This window comes from Pteropus vampyrus, unplaced genomic scaffold (genome assembly GCF_000151845.1).
Source record: "Pteropus vampyrus isolate Shadow unplaced genomic scaffold, Pvam_2.0 Scaffold103, whole genome shotgun sequence".
Classification (NCBI taxonomy): domain Eukaryota; kingdom Metazoa; phylum Chordata; class Mammalia; order Chiroptera; family Pteropodidae; genus Pteropus; species Pteropus vampyrus.
This window is the reverse complement of record NW_011888884.1, coordinates 3826941-3832712: the sequence shown is the minus strand read 5'-3', so window position 1 is coordinate 3832712 and position 5772 is coordinate 3826941. Positions and strand designations below refer to the sequence as shown.

The 5772-nt window shown below is 34.4% G+C and overlaps 1 long non-coding RNA gene across 1 annotated transcript in view; it reads right to left on the bottom strand.

Moving 5' to 3' along the window:
• Window positions 1-2336: 2336 nt before the first annotated feature.
• LOC111742880 overlaps window positions 2337-5772 on the bottom strand; it is a 15304-nt gene continuing 11868 nt past the window's right edge. The window contains exon 2 of the long non-coding RNA XR_002781519.1: window positions 2337-2673. This is a non-coding gene — a long non-coding RNA (uncharacterized LOC111742880). The remainder of the gene's footprint in view (window positions 2674-5772) is intronic.

The window sequence follows — 5772 nt, the reverse complement described above, 5'->3', positions numbered from 1 at the left end:
CTAATGATAGAATCTAGGTTATCGATACAGACGTTGATGGTAGTATTCTTTCAATTCTACTCTCTGAAAATTCTTATAATACATTTTGGGAGGGGAAACAAACCAAATGGAAGGAGCAAGTAATCAAAAAGTTTTAGGGTTTGGTTATTTAGCTGTTGTTTCAGAAACATAAGAATTTTATGTATTTGTTTTTAAATATGATACTGGCTACTATGCTTCTCTTACCAATAATTATCCTATGATGAAGAGACAAAGGAATCCAGAAGTGTGTTCAGACATTTCTGAAGAATTGGCTTCTACTTGGATCAAAGAATTCCTTAAGTTTGGCTGTGAGAATCAAATGTTTCTTTTAGTGTGGAAGTAGATTAGGTTAACTTCTTTTCTCAGAACCCTAGGGCTTGGAACAGGTGGTGTGTGACTTTCAGTCTGAAACAGAGAAGTGCCTTCTTTATTCACCAGCCGTATCAGAGGAATCAGTCAGTTGATTGACAGAGCCCCTAATGACCTTGTGCTTTACGTAGTATAATAGTACTGCAGGTGTCTTTCAAAAGGATGTTTCAGATAGGACAGTGAGCCCCAATCCCTGGTAAATCAGATGTGGCCACATACAAATAAGATCTTTGTTTGGCCTGAGGAGTGTATTTAAAAAGCTACCATCTTCACTTGACTTACAACTGTCTCAGATGGTTTTATTTACCCTTGTTCTTCCCTTAAAATCTTTCTATTCCCTTCAATAAGATTTTATAGTTTAAGAACTTCACTTTATTCTAACAGTTTTCTAGCTTCTGTCTTTTTGCTTTGCAAGTTAGGGGATGGCGTATCATCTGGATTTGGCTTGGAGAAATGCTGTGGTCTTCTGGAAGTTGTGATTAGCTGAGAGGAATCTGAACTGAGCTCCTCCCTCTCTAGAATAAGAACAGAATATTCATGAACAGAGTTGCATGATGGACAAGAACCAGTAACATTGCTGAGCAGAAGTTAATGTACTGATGGTAATGATTTCGATCTTTACTTGGAAAGGAATGTTGAGAAAAATTTGAAATGGTCACTTTAACTCCTAGGAAGATAATTTCCTCCTCTTTGTATGTGGTCTCCTCCTCTTCCTCTTCCTTTTCCTCTTCTTTTTCCTTTTCCTCTTCCTGTTTCTCTTACTCTTGTGCCAATAAACTGTAAGATCTATCTATCATCTATTTCTATCTATCTATCTATCTATCAATCATCTGTCATCTCTTTCCTCATATCCATATATTCACATATCTAAACACACACATCTTTTTATAAACAAGCAGATGTGAATCTTGCTGATTTTCAAATAATATATTTGTGAATATAGGAGTTTGGACCATCACTTTGAACACTGCTAGGGTGCAGAATTGAAGAGGAATGCTGCAGAAAGATGAATGAGAGTCTTCACCCAGAATGCAATACCATTATGGACAAATTCTTTTTTTAATTAGCTTGTTGGTTTGTTTAGATCCTATCTTCTTCCAAAAACTAATTTGATGTACTTTAAATAACACACACATGCAATAATATCATCAAAACAGGAATAAATAAAAATCACGTAGAGAGAAGTAAAATATGTATACAAATACTGGTAAAATATACTCATTATAGTAAAACATTACTGTTAATTGTACATTTCTTACAAGTTAAAGCAAAAAATATATAAACTCACAATGGATCATAGACTGCTTTTCAATATGATAAAGGAAGCACAGCAGTTCTTTAGCAAAGAAAATCTTTGTGCTAAATTTTTAAAGAAATTTAATATACTATGCATGAATATTTATGGAGCTCTTTGGTTTAAAAACCTCTCTCCTTTTTTCATTAATACTCACGCATCTATAAGTATTTTTGTCTCATTTTACAGAAGAATAGATTGAAGCTCAGAGAAATGTGGTTTTGTGACTACTAAGTTACAGAGCAGGAGTTCTAGCCTGTATTTTTTAACCCCAAATCGTGTGCTCTTTCCATGTCACCATGTCAGGTACATTGGCTACAACAATGGAAGCTTGTTTTCAATAGTACCTTTATTGAAGATGCAGGAATAGAGATAGCATGTGACCATTTCCTGTACTGACCCTTGGTTAAAAGCTGAAGGCATAGAGGTTAGAGCAAAACTCATTGAGTGACTTGCTGTTTAGAGATAATTTACTGAGGTCTAGGTATTTTCCTTTCCAATAATTTAAATTTATGTGAGTTTAAGAGTTTTGAATAACTGAAAAAATTGAGGCAGAATGTGCCCACTAGACTAATAATCTCACCACTATTTTCTTGATTGGAAATTGTATCAATCCTAGAGTCCTGGCAGGAAACAGATGGCACCACTCAAACTGGGTAATTAAAGTGAGTTTAATAAAAAGATTATGTACAAAGGAGCATGTAGAGTTTAGGGAAATCAACAAGAGACAGTGCAGGGCTTCTAGAGAGGAACAAGTCAAGGAGTAGCACTCTTAAGGAAGGAAGCTAGAAGAATAAATTCCTGGATAAACTTTCAAACCTCCTGCTGGGGCTCCCATTGACCAAATTCAACTTAAAGGTAGAGGACAATGGGAGCCTGCAATATATTCCATGTAGGGAGGCAAAGAGCAGAGTGAAGAAGGGTGGATGGCCAATCTGAAGGTGGACATCAGCATGCAAACGGATGGGAGTGGTACAGGAATGAGTTCTCTGGAAAAAGCAAACAGAAGAGAAATTTGGTAAATATGGATCAAAGACAGACCTGTCTGTCTCAATTATCCCATCCCAGCTGTCATGGTTATAGATTCAAGTTAAAAAGGAGAAAATGAAAACAAACTTTTCTTAAACACCAGTATGTTCCAGGTCTGCGTAGATTTCTTTCCATCATCAGCTCATTTAATTCTTGCAATAATAACCTTGGGTATTATCATCACTATTAGATAGACAGGAAATTAAGGCTCAAAGAAGCTAAGGCGTTCGTCCCATAAAATAGCCAGAAAATAGCAAATCATGGATTTGAATCCAGGATTTGCTAACATCAAAGTCTAGACTTTAGTCACTTTTGCCATAACACATCTGCACTGAAGTAGAACCTTAATGTTTCTGAAGAAGCAGTTTTGGATTACTTAGATATATAAACAAGTGTTCAATCAGACCAAAAGTTATCACTCAAGAGAATATGGAAGAGAGCATTCAAATTTGGAAACTTCAGAGACAATAAACAGTCATATACCTTTCCCATAATGATAGCAAATATTTAAATATTGAATATTTAAAATATAGGCTATTTAATTTCTATGTAGTAAATCAATTCATCTTCTTATCAATTATATAAAGATGAAATTGAAAAATGAAGCATAGAAAGAGAGTGAACAAAGTAAAAGGGATAGGGACAGAAGTCTGACTTCTCTGGATAAAGCTGGTTTCCACAATTATAGATCAAAATAAAATGACAAATGAAAAAAGAAAAAATTTTCCCAAAAACAGAAAAAAAATTTTAATTTACTTGATATAAGTTTGTTGGCATAACTCCATAGAGAGGAACATTTTTAAGTAATTTAAAACTGAAGATTTTTCTGTACATTCTGAATGGTATGTTCCCTAAGAACAACAACTACAAAAATATTAAAAAATCTGAAATTGGTGTAATAATATTGTGAGTAATAATATTAATAGTTATTCTGAAACTATTATGCATATACTGTATTATATGTGTAGTTAATATGATATAATAGAGCAATATCACTTTAACATGATTACTGTCAGGACCTAAGATTTTTGGTATAGGAGAAAAAGATATAAAATCAAAGAATTTGAATAAAACCCTGTAATTTGTAATTGAGACTAGAAATATCACTATATATTTATAACATATATCATTCTGTATTGAAAAGACTTAGAAGTAATAACAAATTTAGTACCAAGAAACACCACCAGCATCCAAATTATGTTCTCTAAGTATCTTTTCCTACTGGAGGAGGCAGTGTTGCTTGGAGAAAAATGGCTGTGTAAAATGTGCTTGAAACATCTTGTCATACCAGAAAGTAAAGAAGCTGTCAGAAACTACTGGGATGCTGCCAAAAGGATTCAGGAACTAACGTGAAGACATTCCCAATGGACCAAGATGAGGCAATTTGAGCATCTATAGGAATAATAAATTTATGGAATAAAACACACCAAAATGTGAAAAAACAATGATATCATAATGATAAATAAGAGGAAAAAAGTCATTGATAGCCTTTGAATTATGCTAAAGAACTAATTCTCATTTTTCTGAAAATCGATAGAAAATCAATCAAGTATTCTACTTGCTTTTCCTATACAACTTCAGAATAACCAAATATCCTGAGGTTTATTTCCATAAAAGTAACCCACCTGACAAATGAAGGAGGAAAGAATTGGACAATCACTATATTTCAAACATCTAATAAAATACTGGATCTAGGTAATGATAATCAATGGCTACTAAAATCATAAAAAGAGGGAAAAGCCAACACTGCGCATCCTGTTGGAATGATGAAATACATTCTATGAAGACTTTTGCCAAAACATCAGCCTAAGTGAGATCAAGTTATATCTGGATACAACTATTAGTTAGTTCATGGGCAATACAGTGTTAGAATGACATGTTAAATATTGCCATAGAGTTGGCAATCAAAAAAATCCAGAATGTGGGAAATTGTACAGAATATCAGTAAGGATTTTATTTCTTCAACAAATAAATTGTAAGGAAAAGGAAAGAGGGAGAAGCTATAGTTTAAAGTAGACTTAAGAAACTCATAAAAATGCAATACGTGGAAATCATTTGGATCTCGATTCAAAGAAAAAACTGTAAAAATAAATTTATAAGATAATTAGAAATATTTGGCATGGGCTGCATTTTTTACGATATTAAGGAATAATTACAAATATTTATGTAGATTTATGGAATTATAGTTATGTTCTTTAAAAGAATTCTTACTCAGATAGATGGTTTGGAGATCTATATAATTTAGGAAAATAATTTTAAATTAAAAATGAATAGCTCATCCAGTATAAATTTAAAACTGTACTTCCACAAATTCTTCTACATGTAATGGGTATGAAGCTTGGTCTATAAACTTCAATGTGTAAGATAAAGACCTTCTCCAAAAATTTTCTGGAACCCTATTTAGGTTCTATTTAAAGATCCAAAGAGTGGAAATATGCAGAAATTGAATTTTAGTCAGTTGAGGATTACTCCCTATTTTCCCCTGGCATGCATCCAAGTTCAGGGGAGTTACCATATTGTTATGGTCTCAGATTAGGGGGCATTCGGTCCTCAATGTCATCTGTTCATGTTGACATCTGTTGAAACATTCATCATACTACCATCTGATCCTTGATCTTTAATCCATGCAGATCACCAAGAGCCATCCCTTTTTTCTCATCCTCAGGAATCCTTTAGGTCTGGCTTTTTTTCCAGTTGATAATTTGGTCTCCCTCTCAGGTGCAAAAAGATCACTCTTCCTACACCAGGCTGTGGTATAAAGAATTTTTTGTGAGGTTCATCTGGCTCTGTCTGCCTGAATACACAGCACAGCCACTTCTTTTGAGGGGTCTTGCTCCTCCCAGGGACTCTATCCTGAAAGGAAGCACAAGTCTCTGCTTTTGCATTCTACTAACACTTCTGGGGTTCATTTCATCCATTCCACCACTGGCCCTCTGCCCCACCTCACCCTCCTCCAAACACACAGGGTCAGTGAAGAGAAGGGGCGGGATGTTTTCCAGGCATCTGCTAACATCAACCACATTACCTTTCCCTCCAATATCTCCTCTTTTCCACCTAAG